The 21042-nt window shown below is 38.0% G+C and overlaps 1 protein-coding gene across 5 annotated transcripts in view; it reads right to left on the bottom strand.

Moving 5' to 3' along the window:
* The window catches only part of FHIT (fragile histidine triad diadenosine triphosphatase), a 584721-nt gene that overhangs the window by 483155 nt on the left and 80524 nt on the right, over nt 1-21042 (bottom strand). Inside the window, exon 1 of one of the 5 annotated variants that reach the window (XM_048315657.1) lies at nt 9678-9796. The exons of the other annotated variants lie outside the window; for them this stretch is intronic. The gene's annotated coding sequence lies outside the window, so the exon portion shown is untranslated. Of the gene's footprint in view, nt 1-9677; nt 9797-21042 lie in introns of those variants that run through there. 5 annotated transcript variants of the gene reach the window in all.

Raw genomic sequence — 21042 nt, 5'->3', positions numbered from 1 at the left:
GAAGTAATGTCTTCATTTAACAAGATGCTTCAAGTTTCTCAAGGGAGTTGTTTATTTGTAACACAAAGCACTACACTTCATGTTTCTATTATGTCATGTGTCATTTGTCTTTCTCTAAGAAATCTGTATTGTCAATATCTATTTTATTGTTCAGTAAATTTTCATTACACATGCCATTATGTCTACATTCTGTTATCTCCCTGGTATTCTTGCCACTTTTCATATTTTTCTAACAGTGATACGCATTTAAATTCACCAAAAAAAAAAATTCTTGTAAGTGGTCACTGTGCCTAGGCAGTCTTTTCACCTAAAATTAGCATTTCTCTTTCTCAAGGATAAATAAATTCTTTGCAAAACAAATTATATCTAAATCAGACTTACCATTTCGTTTCTTTGTGAAAGGACTCATAGGTTTGTTTGTTTTATTTTAAAGGATGATAAAAGTTCTTAGCCCAGGGCCTGGCAATGGAAATCAACCAAAACTCTTAACTTGGAATCACTTACAGACCTTCACCCAAAGCACTGAAATCGATTTAGCATATAGGATTTTAACATATCAGCAGCCATAGGCAGAGCCGAGAAGTTATTTCCATCCATTATAAAAAAAATCAAACGTCCAAGACAGCAATCTTATATGATACATAAAACCACTGCATCAAAATTCAAAGGTGCATTTCTCTTAGGCCTTTAAAACCACTGAGCTCTGAGGTTTGGAGAGCTGCTCCTGCACACATCTCACATTGTTTCAGATGGCAGAAACAGTTGGAATTTCTTTAAACATTGGTCTACTTTTCAAATCCCTATGGTGACCTTGTTCAAGCTGATGCTGCAGAGCTAGAATTGAAAACCAGCTCTGAAACTACCACATCAGTGCCTCACATCAGTGGCTCTTTGGTCCAGGGAAATTTGACTTTAGGAGGAAGAGCAGTAGTGGTCTGGATCCATCTCTCATACAAGGGAAAGACATCTTTACCATCTGAAACACCATAAATGAGAGCTTCACAGAAACATTAGCCTAAAAAGCATTCTCCATGGTCCTTTGGGAAGATAAAGAGACACACCTAAAAAAAAAAAAAAAAAAAAAAAAAAAAAAAAAAAAAAAAAAGGCAAGTTTCTAATTCTGCTCATTCTACTGTTCTCTATATGATAGTGCAATATGGGACATCTGACACTGCTCTATCTAAAACAAAACAGCATAAAATCATCTTTAGACTAACATATTTTTAAATACTATTCAAAAGGTACCTGGGTCACAAAAGCTGAAGAGAACCATGCTAAAATGGTTTGTTAGCGTAAAATTCTAAGCTAATTACTAATATTTTAATGCCTTTTGAAGCACCCCTTCACCATTCTTTTTTCAAACACCACCACCCCCAAAAGATAAAATTCATCAAATCCTTACTGATAGTCTCTTGAGGGGAATCTTTTTCTTAAATAAATATATATGGAATGTATATATATATATCTCCATTTTTAAAAACACTGTAGGTCCATCACTCCTGCCACTGACATTCCTGATTTCCATGTTACTATTATGTCAAAGTGAAGATAATTTCATTCAGAGATATTCTGATGAAGACATAAGCATTACAAAACACAAGAATAAATCATTTCTACTGTTTTGAAGACTGTTTCAGATCAGTACACATCTACAAGGGATCAGATTTCAGGATATTATTTATATTCATATAAAGTTTGTCAAGGCTTTTGTCTTCCTTGATAAAAAATTACTGTCTAGAAACCAGACGCCTGTAAGAGCTGTATTTACTTACATTCTCTCATCCTGCCTGCAAGCCTGCTTAAGTATAGTACTTAAAAAAACACGTATTTTTCTCCTGCTGAAAAAAGTAATAGCATTAACCTCCCCCCATCTTTGTAATTCTATACAAAACAAGCCATGCAGAACCATAGAGAGGAAAGAACTGTTCCTCCAGGAAGTGCTTTAATGAAATAGAAAAAGGTATAAACATCTCTGTATGCCTTGTGTGGAACATAGAAAGTCACACGAGGGAAAAATACAAGGAACTTGTTACGTGTCCTGTCAGAAAATGGCTGCTACATAAAAGCAAAACTTATTGCCTTAAGGGAATCCTGCATTTTCTTTGCTGTTTTTTGTTTTCCATCTTGCTTTCCTGCTAGACTTACACCTTCCAGCAAGGCAGAGTGTCAAGAAGCTTCAGTGTACAGAGGAAGATCATCTGACAACAAACAATGTATCCAGATTGTCAGATGGAGTGTATACATTGGAGAGAATTAACTGGGAGAACGTATCTGTCCACATAATTGCAAAATTGTACTTAGAGGCAAGTAAATGCTTCTCTCCAATTTAAAACAGCTATTCCATTTTAACTACTCCTTGCTCTGCAGGTGCCTGCTTCAGATGAAGAAAGACACTAAGAATCACAGAAAAACACTTTCACTTGAATAGAAGAGAGATGCATGTTTGTTTTCAATGATTCACAAGCACTTGCTGTGCAACAGTGCTGCCTCTCCTGCCATTCATCACTGGAAATTTATTTTAGCAGTTTTTAAAGTTAGCCAATATAAGTAATGTTATGTTAGTAATGAGATAACAAGAACCATGGGTGAGGCAGCTGCACTGGTATCAGGGCAACTGCAAAGGAGGTTAAAGCTTTTATCACACAGTGCAAGATTAGGAAGGTCTAAAGTACTCTGGTGTGGTCACAAGAGAGACACAGCAGAGTTACTACCAGTTCATCTTTTCCTGAATAGCAGTGGTGCAACAGGATTAACTCTAGCTGAAAGAAAAAGAAGTCAATGAAAGGAATATGCTTGAAACTACTTGACTACAATGATCAAAGTATGATAGAAACAAGAGAATGACAGTTTTGTAGAGAAAAAAAAAATCTGTACTTGATATAGTTCAGGCTTCCTTTTTTGTCAGCACTTTAAACAACTCAGCAAAGGTTAAGACAATTCTGCTCCCATTACTGGGAAAGTTACTAAAACTATATAAGGTTTTAAATACAGCTTATATTTATCTAATAGCCTGAACTGCAAACCTACAACAAAGATGCTTTGCATCATATCCCAATTTTCAGTGTATTTGGCCAAAATAGAAATGAAGCAAACTAATCGAAAAGTCATTCTTCACGTGAGAAAAGAAAAAATGTACAAAGCAATTCCCAATCTTGCCAAGTTTCTAACTCCAAATTCAGAATATTCCTCATTTACTATCAATGTAATTAAAGTGCAGCTATTAAGACCTCATGAACTTTACTTTTTTCATAAATACAAAAGTTTTTTGGTATGTAATAGGGTAATTTATATTACCACAATTGTTATAAATGCAGGTAGCTGCTGAAAATATTCACGACAAAATTATTGTTCGAGTGTTCACAGAACAGTCATCAAAACATCTATTTATTCTCATAATCAGAGAGAAAATACTAATAGTAACTAGAGTACCCAGCAGACCCAAATTACTGAATTGTGTTATCAGATACATGCAATTAACTCTTGCAGCCTTCTGGATAGACCATCTTTTCTACTTAACTTTACTTGTACTCACTGTAGTGGAAATTATGGCTTCCACTCCTGCTGAACTACAGAAGTGGTCCAGATAGCCTGAGAACAGTTTCATAAGGCTGGATCTTAGCTCAAAGCAAGAGAAACAACTGGTACAAGCAGTGAATATAGAATGTGCTCAGTACAACATTTCTGTATGTGCACCAACAGCCAGAGCACCTGTCCCTGGGAACAAGCCCCAGCAATGCCAGCCTTTTCCTTGGCATTTATCAGGACCTTTCCCACACACTGCATTCATAGTACGTTTTCTCCAGCACAGTGTGCAGTGTAGGACTTCAGCCTGTTGTTCTTTCTTCTGAACATTTAATCTGATGTTTTGTGCTTTCTGCTGATATAATACAGAGCCTAAGTACGAGAAACACTGGTATTTCTATTCAGTATAATTAATAAAAATTTAGAGAGGGTACATAAAAACTAAATAGAAAAGTGGTGTTAGAAAATGCAGTAAAGATACTGCACCTAAAAACCATGACTAATAATTGGGTAAAACTGACACAACAATCAAATGGACATACTTTCCACAAACCAAAAGACAGATACTTAGCATTTTGAAATTTAATGTAAGATGTCATAGCATCTCAATAAAATGCAGGCAGCTAAAACATCCTAAAATAAACCCCCACTGTCTTTCAATACTAAAAAAAGGAAGTCAGAGTAACAGTCAAACCTCAGTAATAGATGAACCTTTAATCAAGAAATAAAGCACATTTTTAGTGGCTTTTCCTCTTTGAGGAAATTCCTGAGCAATACCTGCTTACTGACTCAAAGTAAAATCTGTAAGGTAAGAAACACCCCCCCAGTAGCCACATGAATGGGATACTGGAGCCACCAAAACATTTTCTCTTAACCAAAAACAGATTATAATTTACAGTCTAAGAGATTAAAGACCATTTTATTACTTCTCAATGCCATTCTCCCCTTACAGTGCTGTAATTATGACTGGTCAAGTAGATCTTTAATTTGCACACCTCAAATACTGATAATCTGTATTCTGTAGACATCTACAAATACATACATCAAAGCTGCTGGCTCCCACAGAATGTTAACCAGGCCCATTGCTCTTATATTCTTTTTAGAGTTGAATCCCAGTGCATTAGGTCTATAAACAGGTCCACTTAGTCATTTTCTTACAAGCTATTCATGTAGAAACTATAATGTTCTGTTCTCCCCAGAAGCTTGTAATACATCACATGGATAATTGCGTTTGAAAAGATTAAGCATGAAACACAAAAAACACCAATAAAATTCAAAGTACACCTGAGTCATCACAGGAGTATTTCTTAAAGAGCAGGTAACATGGGGGGCATGGGGGGAGCCAGTAAAAAACCAAAACAATACAAAAAAAACCAATTCAAGTTTCAAAGAGTAGATTCCTGTAAGCACCAAGCAAGCATATTAGCCTTCGAATTATACATACCGACCTGAGACACAAAGAGCATGCCATGAAATATTAAACACAAACTACAGTAGAATTAGCCTCATATACACCCAGCAGGGCATAAATCTTCACTAAACTCTCCTAGAACTTTCAAAACACTCACACAAATAATGTATTGAGAGAAGGCTTTCCCCAGCTTCTGCTCTCCTGAAGCTAGAAAGTCTTTCCTAAAAATTAGAATTAGTTCAAGTCTGGATCTCTAAATAGTGACAAACACTAAACCTGTTCAATCAAATGCAGTGTAACAAGAGATATTTTCCAAAGCTGCTACTGACTTTTGTATATGCAATTGTTTCATATGAGCCACTGAATTTTGAAGAAATTACCTCTTTTCCAATCATGTTAACCATTATCTGTTCCGACACCCATTTAACTGGCAAGAATTCAACCACTCACTAAATAATTCCATTTGCTATGTATTAATAGTTTAAACAGTTTTTGCTGTCTCCTATCTGAGCACCTTCACGATAGCTTCCACTGTTTTTCCCATTCACACTTAATTTAGAAAAAATCATAACAAAACACAATGCCACTTTTGAAACTAATAACAAAGCATCATTTGAAATGGTTCATTAAACTTGCAAAACATGCATTGCATCCTCCCTATTGAGCCAGTATCTATATTAAAGGCACTAAATCCAATTTAAAACAACTTTTAATTAAATTCAAGTGTCGAAGTTCTTAATATGGCAACTGGCAGTATTCACGAAACACAGAGGGCAAGGTGTACATCTGACTGTCAGACTAGTTCAACTAATTAACGAGATTTAAAATTAATTTTGGTATAGCAACATACAATTTTTCCAACTATTACACTGATTCATTTAGTGGAAAATATTGCAGGCAAGCACTCCCCAAGTCCAATTCAGTAGTCATTCTTATCAGTGGAGACACTCAGTCTCGGCTTCTTCGGAAAGATCCAGAAATCCAACTTGTCCATGTAATAACCCTTAGGTGCCAGCCCCTACAGAAGGCAGAAACAACCCGGTTGATGTGAGAGACCAGGGTTCCACCTGCTTGGAAGGAGACAAGAAGCCATTTGTTTCAAGTATACTCAACTTGCCAAAACCAGAGGGGTTTGCACCCATCTGACCTGTGCTTGGTGATTTCCCCAAGCCCCTGGGCAGACACAGCTCTGTCTTAACCCCCTGTGTTCTACCAGTACTGAGTTACAAATATCTTTCCTCAGAACACAGATACTGCTAAATGGGACTGTGGTAACTGGCTGTACCCCAGCACTCCCCTCTGTCTTTTTCAGTGGCACGCACTGCAGTGAGCTCCAGCTTCTCACTTTCACAAAGCTGAGGGCCAGGATTTGAGGATGAGGCAAAGACATCGCCAACTGAGGTAACAGTGCTTTTCAAGGGTCACTGCTCTGCTGCCTAGTTAAACCTTCCTTGTAAGGCTTATCTCCCAGGAAACCCAAACGCATGAGCATTCTACATTGGAACAGTAAAAGCGCAACAATCCTCAGTTTATTGAATTTGTTTCCGTGTTATTTACCGCGTAAAGACACTGTTCAGTAAGAATGGACAGGCCAAACTGAGCAATGAGATAATGTTAAGGACTTCAGGCTCTTTCAAAAAACTCAAAAAATTTATGTTTATTTTTGAGATACCTTAATTCCTGTTCCAAAAAAAAAAAAAAAAAAAAGAATGGCCGTTTCTCAGCACACAGCACAGTTCAATTCTTTTCAGCTCTGTCAGAGTTACTGCTTTTGCTTTTGTTATTCTCCAAGTTATTACAAAAACATCAATTCAGGATCTAGTGCAATTGGTACTACAGTATTTCAGCTTCCACTCTTGTTTTGTAGCTATGTTCCATAGTCAATTCAACAGTAGTAGTCAAGCAACTAATACAAAAATGAAACTTCTGTTTTTCCTGTTAAAGACACAAACCCCTACTTCTGCAACATTTACAGAATCTGCACAAGTCATTCTTATCCCTTTTATGGAGCTTTGAAACATTAACTGCATTAACTAATTAATTTGCCATTAACTAATTTATCTACTGACCAAAGAGACAGAAACTGACACTGGGTAATGATTAGTTCAGAGGTCAAATTAATTAAAAACAGTACAGTAGTGACAGAATTTAATCTCATACTTCTCATGAGAGCATGGAATCACTCACAGCTGCACCAATTTGCGATAAATCCATGGAGAGATTCCATGATGGGAGTGGAATTAATTTGTGTCACCCCTAAGAGTATATGTGCTCACTCAACAGTACCTGTATAAAACAATATTAAAAATACACAAACTGAGCAAACCAAATGAACCTCTTGTTTGAGCTAGCACATGCTACATGCCCTTCAATATCAAGATACAATAATTTGCATCACTAAAATTCAGGGGATCACAAGAGCGGTCAGAATGACCAGAACATTCTTTGCAGTCTGTCTTCTATCTGTGTGAATGCGCTTGAGTAAAGAACCCAGCAATGCACAAGGGCAGTGAAGAGCCACTGAAAAATACACCACCAAGCTCAACCCCCCCCACCCACTCAAACCGAATCACTACATCACTCTGGAAACTACCAACAACTTGTAAGTGCAGCAGAAGAGGGACCTCTGGGCCTGAATGAAGAGAGCAGCAATGAGATTCCCAAATCCTGTGGCAAAGAAACAACAGAGAGAAGCGTAAGATGGAAGGATGAGCTGCTCCAACCGCAGGGACTCCGGCTTCTGCAGCAACTTGATTTCTCCACTCAACTCTTTCTTGGACCTTAATACAAGTACCCCGAATACATGAGCCTCCCACTAAGGCTCTAACTATCCAAGAAACTGGGATGTTTTGAATGGAGGATGAAATAAACACAGCTTGGAAGATTTTTATTATTAGCTCTGAATAACAGAGTACTGATGACAGAACCTGCCACCCCATTGAGGTGCACTGTACACACTACCTAAAGCTCCAAGCAAGAGCTGTTTTTGCAGCTCATACACAGAGAATCCAAATGGCTTCAATTTTACCACTGAAAGAACCAGTGACAATGTGGTTGTGGCAGCAAAGTTTCCAGCATGCATTGTACAATTCTGCCCAGAAGCCAAGGCAAGCACTCACGTTAAGCAGACCATCTGTAAAAGGGAGATAATATTTTGTCCTGCTTTTGGTATTACTGGCAAGGTATCTTTTATGTGTGAGCAGGAAGTTGCAGTGCAGCTTATGACAAGAGCCACATTCGCTAGGTGGTAGTGTCAAATAAATAACAGTCATGCTAATAACTGGAAGGAACTATCAAGATGAATCAATATAAAAAGAAATTACAATGCTTATGTAAAACACTATTGTCTATTCATTGAAAAATTACAAACCACAGAATACAACTGATCTGGCAACATGGCCTAATTGTTATTGATTTGCATTAAGAATTTTTCCCTACTTGACATTTCTAGAATTTTTATATAATTGTATATTAAGGCTCATAGTGAAGATGAGATCTATTTTAAATTCCACACATCTGCTGAGATATGCCATTCTGAAATTAACTGTCTTCAAACCTACATTTAGAGCCATGAAAGTAATTCAATTTCCCAATATTAACTCTTCTTACATCAATACGTGAATTTAAGATAGGTTGCATTCTTGTTCATGTTGTAGAACAAAACCAAGAGTCTCTTTTCTGTGGGGTCACAAGAAAAAAGTATTTTTTGAAAAGTTTTTCAGAGGAACAGATTCAGCTGAGAAGGCTAATATCTAAGTGACTGCATAACTGTGACTTACATTCTAAATAAATGTAGGAAGGACATCATCAAAACCTTTGAAGTTCAAATCACGAAAATGTGATGATTAAATCTAAGCTTTTATTGCCATTAATGTCATTCTCTTTTTTTAATATAAGCAATTTAAGGCCGCTTTCATAAGGATTTTGGCATACAGTATCGACTTCTAACATTCAAAATGACTATTGACTTCAGGGTTAGCTACTCAGCCCAAGTACAGCGATGATCAATTCAAGATGCAGGCCAGCATCTCTGAAAATAATACCTCTTTGTACAGACTGTGAGTATGCAAATGTGTAAATTAGCCTGGAGAGGAAGTTACAGTAATGAGGGGATTCTGGAGAATGTTACACTCCACTATGATGGAGGTATCAAACACTAAGAGGTTTGTTTCAAACAAAATTAATTACAATTATAAAAAAAAAAAAAAATTACAGTTATTTTCTCCCATGCTGCTATAATTTTCTTTTGAAATTAAAATTACTGTGTGATACCAAAGGATATATGACTGTTTGAGAGAATTTGAGAGATACATTACACATGCTATTTGCCTCACTGAGTTTCACATGAGCCATCCTCAAAACTCAACAGTGATCTAGTGATACTGAAATGAACACCACAACTATTTTTTTTTTTTTTGTGAGGGAATTTAACATTTAAGCTTCACAAACCAGCAAGCTACTTCCTGATTACTCTTAAGTCCTTATCACTAAACGAATTTAGCATGTCTTTTGTCCTCCACTGTTAATCTCATACTTCCACACAAGGAATTAATCAGAGAGCAACAAGCCAGTACCTCTGATATCTGGTATCATTAATGACATTTCTTTATTAACAAGAAAAGTGACTCTTTATCAAAGCTTCAGCTTCAGGTTTTACGAGCAGCTGACAGAACAACTGTGGGTTTAGCTTCAGAAACAGAACCACACTGAAACGGCTCAGAAAAACATTTCTTTTGATCATTACCTGATAATCTTCATGCTCATCTGGACAATTTTAGACTCACAATACCTGCTGTAAAACATTCAGGTCATTGAAGGTGCAGCCACCTGACTAGGAAAACACCCACTGCAGTGAGAAGAGGACCCAACACACCCCAACCAGCAGAGAGGCCAAGGCCTGGTGCAGACAGTTTGGCAAGGGAGAAAAATTAAATTATCATCACAGAACAGAACAGAGAACAAACTGGGTCAAAGCAAACAATGAGGTATTCAGGGGACAGCAAAGCACAGAATTTTCTAAAGAAAAAATTGCAGTGGGCTTTGCCAAGAATATTGAGCTGTGTTTTTTTAAATCATCAGTATCTTTGGTTAGACAGGCCTTTTCTCCAAACTGCTTTTAACATAAAAAGCAAATCATGAAAGACCACAAAATTATTATTTCTTCTAGGCACTGCTGCAAAGTACCTGAAGTTAAAACACAGGAAGAATTAAATATCATATGCTGCAAAGTTCTTTTTATCGGATACTTCACTTGATACTCAAGGAGAAAATTGTGTGCTACTTTGAAGATGCTCCTAAATTAAATTTCCTTGTTCAAATTAGAAACTTTGACATTTAAAATGAATTTTAATAGGGTAGTAAACTCAGGATATTTCATAACTCCATCCAAGATATGAGGCATCTCTGACCTACTGACAGATTAGACTGAATGAAAGTCATCATTAAACACTCATGAGGCAGCACACCAACAGACACTTTGGAGTGAGTTGAGTGGTAATGACAAATATAAAAAAAATAAAAAGAGCAGTTCATCCTCTTATTAGAGCTATATTATGATATTGTAATTCCTAAACTTAGTACAGTTATATGAGACATACTATAAATTGGGCCAAAGCAATCAGTAATTCTGATTTCTGTGTGCAAACTAGTGATTAGGAACATTTACAAAATCTTCCTAGAAATCAGGCCAATGTGTAAAAGAGAAACAGACTTCTTGTAGATGGTACAGAGAAAGGAAAGAGAAAATGCTAAAAGTTCTTATTACAAGAAATTAAAGAGATCCTTTTCTAAAAATTATGGAACTGCTGTAAGTCAAGTAAAATGGAGGTGTCCATGCATACTATACACCTGTGCAGCCTGGTGCTTTATTAGCACTGCAAGAAAAAAAAAGCCTTATAATCAATTGTTCTATAGGCAGCCGCCAGCCCTGTTGCTTAGCATAGGAAAGTCTATCCCTTCATCCCCATTCCAACATAAATATTAAGTTGCTTCAGCTCCACTGATCTGTACCAGTAATGGAGGAAGATTCCTGAAACTACTAAATCTCACAAGTTCTCAGTGAAAATGAGACAGGTTGGTAGAGATTTACTTGGTTTAGAAACTGAATTAATTTTCTGCTTTATCAAAACTGGATTTAAGCAAACAGTCACAATAGTTTTAATGGAACACTATAGCTTTATAAAAAATTCAGAGTTTATTGTGCAGTAGGATGGTGCAACAGTATCATCCAAAAAAACCCATAAAAAACCCCCAAAAAAAACCACCAAACCCCCCCCCCCCCAAAAAAAAAAAAAAAACCCAAACAACAACAAAACCCAACAAAACAAACAACAACAAAGGATTAAGGGAGTGAAAATGTTCCAGGAGAAAAGACCTTCATTAGTACCACAAGTCTCCTTTGCAAAATTGCTCAAAGCAACTGTACACTAAGTAAATCAATATGATCTGTACCTTGTCCAGAATATCTATCAGTTTGGCATTCTGTTGCAGTGGGGATCCTGCAACACGCATATATCAAACCAGGAGTCCCGTGGAAAGGAAATATATATATGGACAGACAGATTCTTGATAGCTGTTTCAGAGATGTTTATTTCTCCAGCCGCATGGCCGGAGCTCTGCCCAGGAACTGTTCCAGTCACGGGACCAAGGGTCCTTCTGCCCGCGCAGGGAACACAAACCAACCAATGGGAACGAGGCTGAGCAGGGGCAGGGGAACCCCGTGTCTGTGCCCTCAGGGCCCCTCTCCCAGGGCTACATGGCAGGGGAGGGACCCCAACACCTCACCCGTTTTATTTTAATAAAAGGAGAATGAAAACAACTGGATAAACATAACAAGAACAGTTTCAAAACAAAACAAGCCACCCTCCTGAGTCTTTAAATGTCCAAACAGATTCTCTGGAACATCTTAGGGCTGACAGAAGGGAGACAGAACTCTGAGCATGCTTTGTGGGGAAACTGAGGCAGGAGAGGGTTTAACTTCTTCCCTCCCCCTTTTCATCCCCCACTCGGCATTGGAAAGGGATTTTTGGGGAAACAATTGGCAAAAGCATGGTTTTGTGAGGGAAACCATGGGTGAAAAAACGGATTGGGAATACACTGGGGGTAATAGGACATAGGGTAAAAGGGAAAGGTGGGATTAGGAAAGGGAAACTGTAGGGAGGGCTTACAATGGAGATATTGTCTAACATGACTACGATTTTTTGCATATATACTGCCTTTTACAGGAACACCATCAGGCCCAGTGACCTGCGATGCTTGTAACCCTTTTCTCCCTAGTACAATATTAAATTCCACCACCTCTCCATCTCCCAAGCTTGGGATGCATTTTTCAGGGTTATTCTTTTTAATAGCAGTTCTATGCACGAATATGTCTTGCTGGTTGTCACACCTTGTTATAAAACCATAATTTTGCTTAACATTATACCATTTTACTATCCCTAAGGTCTTAGTTGCTATGATCTTTTCCTTTTTCCGAGTGGCTGCTGTTTTCTGTCTCGCTGCGTCTTTGCTGTCTCTTTCGGTCGCTCCCGTGTTGGAATTCTCGGGGCTGCTGGTGCCTGCGCGCTCTTCCCGGGGTCGCGTTCGGGGCTGCGCGGGCCGGGCCGGGCCACGCCGCTCAGTTCTCCGTGCGTCGCCTCCTCTGGTCGCAGCTTCGCTGCCGATGCCGGGCGCTGCACCCACGTCTCGGCCGGGCCCCCGAGCGAGGACTCCCCCGCGCCCTGCTCCAGCGCGCGTCTCGGCTGGGCGCGGCTCCGTTCCACCGCCATCGCCGCCAGCCGCTGCCCGCGTGCCGCCCCTCTCGGTCGGGCGTTCACGGGGCTCGCTCCACCACGCGCTGCACGCGGCCGCTCCGCCACCGACACTGCGGCTCGCGTGGCTCCGCCCGCGCGCGGGAACTGCCTCGCTGCTGCTCGCAGAGCGCTCGGTGCACGTGGCCTGGGCCGCACGGTCCCTGCGCCACGCTTCCCTTCACCAGGACACAGCTGACATTGCTCAACAGTCTCAGTAACTAAATAATATTCACGAAAATATTCTTCCATCGGCATATATTTTGACTCCAGTATTAACTGTGTCCAAACGGTTTTCCAAAAGCCCTTGGTAAGAATTAAATCCCAAGAAACATAGAAAAAGTTCTTAAACAACCATGCCAGGAAGTGTTTCAGTTCTTTTTGAGCTTGAATCAAGCTAAAATTCACAAATCGTTGTTCAAGAATCATTTTAAGTTTAAGATAAATGTCCATATGCGGCTCTGAGAGCCAAGAGTCTTCCCACGGTTCCTCCATAGTTTAGATATGGAATAGCAAAGCAAAACCAAGAAGAGGAATCCAAAGTTTCCAGGGTTTACTCACACAAATCAGTCGCTTAGGGATCGGGGATCGTTCTGCTCACAAATCTCCACCATTTGTTGCAGTGGGGATCCTGCAACACGCATATATCAAACCAGGAGTCCCGTGGAAAGGAAATATATATATAGACAGACAGATTCTTGCTAGCTGTTTCAGAGAGATGTTTATTTCTCCAACCGCATGGCCGGAGCTCTGCCCAGGAACTGTTCCAGTCACGGGACCAAGGGTCCTTCTGCCCGCGCAGGGAGCACAAACCAACCAATGGGAACGAGGCTGAGCAGGGGCAGGGGAACCCCGTGTCTGTGCCCTCAGGGCCCCTCTGCCAGGGCTACATGGCAGGGGAGGGACCCCAACAGCATTCCAACTGCCATACTTGGAGGGGAGACATGCACTCAATGCACAAAACACATCACATTTGATGAGACCTTTTAAAGGTCAGGATTTTATTTAAGAGAGTGATTCAGTGCTGGTTACTGAGTTACTGGTCAAACGTAGAACTGATTTACTCCTGTATGCCATAATCCCTATGACAAAAGCAAATATGGGAACTACTTGCACCTGGCTTTCTATGGAAGGGATATAACATACAGTGAATTTAACTACAGTCAAAAAAGGTCTGGGATAACACAAGAAATAGAATACATATTTCTGCAAGTATCAATAACGCAGTTATCGCCAAAACTGCATTACAAAATTAGTTCTTAAAAACTGAGATCCAAAACATAACTTGAAAAAGGATTAAGCAAATCAATTGTCTGCAAAGCTTTTCTAAATGTTTGCTCTGTGGGTGACTGTGAAAGGGAATGTGTTCCATAAATGCAGGCTTTTGATTGAAGTTCAAGCTGTGCATGTTTTCCAAGGAATCTCATTTCGTAGATATTTAAGATAAAAGTCAGACTCTTAAATAACTAAATTCCAGACTAAGTATCAAGACTGTATCAAGAGAGGAACTGAAAGCCCTTACTGAGGCTTGAGAACCAGGTAACCCCAGTGGGCCATGACATGACTTATGCTTTGACTGTCTGTTAATGGGAACTTTCCTCACTTCCACCTTAGAGGGTGGCAGAAGATAGGAACAGTGAAACTTACAACCAACCAGGTAATAAAACCACCATTAGGAAATGAATGGCTGCAATCTCCCGACCAGCTGCAGATAAACAATAACCCTACAGTCCTTCCCCTCAACACACAAACAACAATGCATCCTCCAGGTGCCAAGGCAGGAATCATTTGGTCAAAAGTTGTACCAAAAATACCTGTGTTAGCATCAATCATGCACCAGAATGCTTCTTCCTCTCAAGTAATACTCCTTCCAACTCCCCTAATTAAATCTTTCTCATTTTACAACAAATCAACAGATTCTGATAAAGCAGCTGCAGTCAAGACTCTTGAATTAATAAAAAATTTTTTGTACATATTGATAACTGCACATTCCCAAGTTACTTTCCAAGACAGATGAGAGAGTCAGGTACATAGGCAAATAGTCACACGTATAAAAACACAAACATGTGCACACAACATGTGTGTGAGCAAGGGAGAAGCCACACCAGTAAAAGTGAGGAATGCAGACTGCATCACACAAAGAAATTTATCAGATGATCCTGAAATAGAAATGGAAAGTATCTAAACGTTCTTAAATTACTAAAATAGGCATATTACAATCTATATAAGTAAAAACATCACAAAGGATTAGATCAAAAAATCAGAATAACCTTTGTCAGTTTGAATCAAATATTTGCATAGGCTTAGTTTGTAATTAAACACGTTCTGGCAAACCAGAAAATATCCAGCAGGAAGGAGACACGACACTCATTTTGAAGGCAATATCAGAAAGAAATCTGGAACACAGCAAAGATGCTGGTGCATTAATATGAATGCTAGTTCAGAGATTCAAAACCTTTATCAAACTTCACATCAGCTAAATAAAATGAGTTTTTAATGAAAATGTCTCAATTTTACATATTTTAATTGAGTATAAACACTCCTAAGGTATCGATAGTCATAACACTGCAGTGTAGCTGTGTCCTCATTTGACCAAAAAGGAGAATATTAAAAGCAACACATATTGAAATGAAGAATATCTAAAAATAACATTACAAAGTTTTGCGACAGATGCCCTCATTCCTTGTGCACCATGAAAGTTGATTTTTAAGCAGATGACATGAACTTTAAGAGCCAAGGAGCAGCAGCAATGCTGCCCCATTCCCACTTCCCTGAACATCAATAATGACACAAGGGCCAGAACATCGGAACTACACTTGGGGAAGGTGTTACAAAATAAACAGGATGATGTGATTTACAAATTAGGACTATAATATGCTTATAAAACCAAAACAAATGGGGTTGTATTATTAAAATGAAGAGAGGGAAAGCTTTAAAATAAAAAAAACCTGTGTATTTTGCTAAGAAAACAAAATTCGTATTTATAGATGTTAAAGTGGGAAAACAACCCTTAAAGACGTGACCCCTGATATTTGTTTCTGTGCACTTTAACTACCTTTTTTAATAGGTATTTAACTGAAAACTGAACCATGAACAAGACAAAAAATAGCCTTACATGTACATGCAGTATAATTCCACAATATCTGTCTCTTGTTTTGACTTATCTAACCAGATCAGTGATTTCAGACTTAGTATTCCAATTTGTTATTGTCAAAAAATATCTGAATTTGAAGAACTGAGAAATAAATTAAACTAAATGACTAAATGCTCCCATATAAACCATGCTTATGGATAAAATAGAATTTCCAGATTTTCATAATCTGCAACTTCTTTTTTTCTAGCACTGCCTTTTCCGTTTCTTGAAAAGACTCTATTAAAAGTTCTGTCAATTTAGGAAATTCTCATTTTGGCTAAAACTTGCCTTTGTGGTGACATATTATTATTATTTATTATTATTATTATTATTAGCAACAGCAGCAGCCGCCTGCTGATCAGGTTGGGGATTCTAAAGCTTTTATAACCACTACAATTCTTTGAATTTTTTTTCAGTAGGCACTAAATATCAAAAATAGCACTTTTACTCAGCTAACCTGAATTATCTGTTTACCAATCATGAGAGCAAAATAATTTCATAAAGTATTAGGCAAATTTCACTGAAAAAGCCAACACAAAAGAATAAAGATCTAGAGACCTTTTATATTCTCAAAGCATTAATTTGACATGCACAAGGTTGAGAAAATTGGTTAGAAAGAGACCCAGATAGTTTTATAAATTAGGAAAGGAAGTTTGTGTTAAATTTTTATTGAAGGAATTAGACTTTAATGGCCAACCTATGCAATATTCTGTAAATCAGCAGTAGAACTTGGCAATAAGAACATAATAGCAGGGGATTTCACACCCTCATCCCGCTAATTGAAAGGGCCCGACCTCACCAGGGTCATGCAGTGCAAGTTGGAATGGCCTCACTGCAAATTATCACTGCTTTGCAGCTGCCAGTGTCTGCTACCTGTAAAGGGAATGTAACTAAGCATGGTACACTCTGGTAATTGAAAATTAACTTTTTCCCAGTCTACATGGGTTTTAGAAGCTTTAGAAACAGAAAAACTGAAGGTAAGTGGTTTTTTGCCTAAAATTCAAAGTCATTTAGAAAATTAATACACTGTTCCACATATCGTGGATATTGATATTCAGGTTAGACCTGGAGCTTTCTGAGAGGTGAGAAATAAGAAGTTTGTAAGCAGGGATGCATTTACACAGCATAGACCCAATGTTTCAAACTTCCTCATACAATTTGCCTTTGCTTATAGAAACAGTAACATTGCAGTCAATAAAACAACTTCAGCTAAAAACCTGACCCATACCATAAGGGGTAAGAAAAGAATCCCATTATATATGTACGTCAGTGTTTAATTTTAAGACACTCAACCCCCACGATTTCTTCCCCATTTTTGAAAAAAACAGCATTCCAAATATATAAGCAATATACATGACTGCTGGGAGTAAACTTTCAGTTCCCTGTAGGTACTTTTCCTCTGATAAAGATACATTCAGCATATGCATATACTGAAAATTCTACATTGCTGTTCTTGGCATTTAATTAGGGGTAAAGGAAAATGTGCAGGACTAGAATCTTAAGTGTTGGTTTAATAACCTTTATACAGCTCATTTCTTAATGATTTTCTTCCTCTCTGGAGAGGCTTCTAATGTCAAACACTGGTATTAAGGTGAGTCATGGTTACTGAAGAGGCACAGAGAAGGCACATGACAGAATTATTAATTATGGTGAGAGAAGGAGGCAGAGTATTCTCTTTACTCCATAAATGTCCTTGTAAAACAGAACATTTAATACTGAAGTCAACAACAATTTCAGTAATCAATAGCCACTAAAGTCTTACTGCTGTCAATAACAGTTGGAGATTTAAGAATGACATTTAAAAAACGTTGCAAATGTGATTTTTAGAAGGCACTGGAGGTTTCCAAGAAGGCAAAACCAGTTACATTTTTGCAACTACAGTAACAGAAATTGTGCAATTATTTGATATCTAAGATATCTAAGCTATCTATCACTAAGATAGTGAGTTAAACAGCTTTAATACAGTAATTTAAAATATACTCTTTCATACTGCTGGCAGTTATTTCTCATTCTTCGGATTCCTTCCTTTCACACCAAAATGGTAAGAATTGTACCAAGGGCAACAGGAGAGGTGATCAGCACTATTTTCTGTTAAACTGAAATCTAACACTTCATATTCTAACACCAAAAGGCTTATATATAAATAATACCTTAAAGCAACAGGACAGGTGAAGTTTGAGGCTGGCTGTTCGGGTTTGGGGTTTTTTTGAGGGAAAGGGAAAAAGAAAGAGAATTGTGGTTTTACTCTAATTCATTTTACCTTTAGTAAATTACCAGAGTGTTATGGAAACTTAAGACTGGCTTTTTATTTTGTATTTTACTTGCAACCAACTTCCCACATTATAAAATAAGCCTAAATCAACTCCCCTTTGAATGTACTCTTGCAGATGATGTTAAATTATTATGCTGTAACTTGTGGTGATGACAATATGCAAAGTAATCAAAAGCTAAAATGAATAGTGACAGCTAAAGAACATTAAGTTCATGAGCACCATCCAGACCAAAGCCATTAAAACCATTTTTTTCCTCTGAAAACTCTTAAACATTGAGCTGTCTATATTAGTGTTTATAATCCCAATGGGACCTTAGTACAAAAAAAGAAAGACCTCTGCAAAATTTCTAGTATCTCTAAAATTCCAGAACAACTGCTACAATCATGCTGACCTGCTTTAAGCCAATTCAAACAAAACAGTTTCTAAGTTGAAAGGTTCTGAAAGTGTTGAAAACTCTTCCTCCCAGCTCCCTCTCCAACCGTTCTCCCCAAGATTAGGAAACCATGACATTTCAGTGAAATCTCACCTATGTACCACTGTATGTAAATGTAACCTATTCAAAGTAAACTTCCGTGGAACGTCACGATTTCAAAGGAGAAGCAGAACTTGAAAAGTAAATTAAATAGCTTCGGGTTTTTTCTCTGGAATTCTTGGTGGGTTTCCACATTTGGAGCTATAAAATTTCTAGATATAACTTAATAAAGATGAATGAGCAATTACTATGAACATCAAGTGCAAGAGTATTTTGGTTACAAGTGCAAACTGCACACAACAACTGAGAGGGAAAACTTTTTACAAAACACCAATATATCCACAATTCTTCATTATATTTTTGCTTTATTACAGCAAAATTTATTTCCCAAAATTTGGGGATTATTTTCTTCTCACCTTTTATCACCTGTCCAGAATACTATATTAGAAAAATTGATTAACAAATGCATTAGAGATATACTTGAAATTACAAACATAATTGAAATTACATTAGTTTTCAGCTGAGAATATTTTACATTTTATTGCAATATATGCCACAGAAACATGTATTTGGAAAACAGCATGGCTCCTTATAAAACAGCACTCTGCTGCACAAACTCCATCCCAGTTTGCCTCCCATTTTTTCCTCTTAAGCAGTTATGAATCATTACATAGAGATTGGCACAGCAGGGCTAGAACCAGAAACATTAATTGCCTCCAGGCAACAAGTCATGGTCTCTTGCCTGCTGTTCTCCAGCACACCTTCATAGCTTCAGACACATTTCTGTTCTCTTCCTGGGAAATTTGGTCACTGCACTCATCCAGCTTTAGCAGCCCTGCCAGTTCCTGCACGGTCCTCCCCTGAGGAAGTCTCACCCTGAGGAAGTCCCACACTATTCCAAGCTAGCAAAGGTAAGGCAGGTTTTGCTTCACAAACCTTGTGTATTCAAAAGACAAAAGGAACAATGCCAACATTAACAACCTGAGTCCTTACACAGTGACTGCCAATACTTCAGATTGTTTCTCAAGGTGTCTCAAGTTGAGGAAACAATTTCTGCATAGCAAAAGAAGGATCTTTAAAAGTAATGAAAATACAGCAGCAGATTTTGGGTTTGTTTTCCATAAAGCTGCAATGATTTTAGTAATTGGAAAAAAAACCAAAGCCCTTGTTCCTACAAAGCTTTCAAAGAAATGAAAGCTTTCTTTAGAAAACTATATATCTCATCTCCACTGCAAACTCCAACAAGTCCATCTTTTAAGCAGATTTACACTTCAAATTAAATCCTTTTAACTGAGTGTAAAACCAAATAAATTCTGAAACAATGCAATACTGATCACACCCTACACTTCCCAAAATTCCACCTTTTAACAGAAGTTCCAGATTCAATTAAAGTGATGCTATCCCCAGGAAGACAGTTTCCTTTGGTACAAGTCCATGGAAACTACAGCACTGCTTTAACAAATCAAAGGAAAAATGGAATAAAAAGACAGTAAGATCCCTAAAACTTAAGGCAACAAACAAGCACAAACTTCAGCCAGGGGCTTACAGGACAACATTGATCACTTGCTTTGTATTTCCTTTTCCCCATCCTCAACTGGTGTCATCAACTAGTTTCTGTCACACATTTTTTTACTGTTTTACAATTTCTTTCCTTTGATCTCACTGTGCCTTCACTTCCGTAATTCTCAGGGGTATCAAATACAAACTCTTTGCATCATCCCAGTTAACATATGAAGTGTTTGATTCTTCTCACCTGTCTAAACACATGCACAGAACACTGATTTTCTTTTTTTTTTTAATTAATCCTGAAGACAAAACCAATGTTCTCTGCCCTACTGGACGTCCATCCCAAAAGAGTTCCTAGTTCCCTATTTTATGCAGCCATATTCTCAAAGACAGAAGTCTCCCCCTAGACTACAGAACTATTATTTGTAAGGTAATGTTTAATATCTCTTGTAGGCTATGTAACAGGACTCAAAAACCCACACTGAATCAAGTAAGAAGCATATCCATTTTTAATTAAAATTAAACTCCCTAAAATAGCCCAGTGGATATCTCCAGCTTCCCTCACCCATGATCCCAGAGAAGAATAAAAACCTCAACAAATACAACACCCAGTAAGGAACTCCCCATTTACCACTGCCCTTCCTACCTTACTCCAAAAATATAAAACATTATTTTCCACATGAACATCTCATGTTTACAATGACAGGTATCTAACATTTCATGGGGAAGCTTATTTCACTGATGCTCACTTTAAAGATAGAATTTTCTTGCAGACCTCCAAACCCACAGATTCTTAAGCATGACAAATACACAACCCTTGATTTGAGGTTGTACACACCCAAACCTTAATCTGGCAGTAACAGTGAATAACAGACACAACAGGAGTTGCTACTGCCTGGATATTATTACAGAACAAAGCACAGGAATTCCCCTGGAAT

Source organism: Corvus hawaiiensis, chromosome 11 (assembly GCF_020740725.1).
Source record: "Corvus hawaiiensis isolate bCorHaw1 chromosome 11, bCorHaw1.pri.cur, whole genome shotgun sequence".
In the NCBI taxonomy this organism is placed as follows: domain Eukaryota; kingdom Metazoa; phylum Chordata; class Aves; order Passeriformes; family Corvidae; genus Corvus; species Corvus hawaiiensis.
This window is presented reverse-complemented; position numbering and strand designations above follow the sequence as displayed.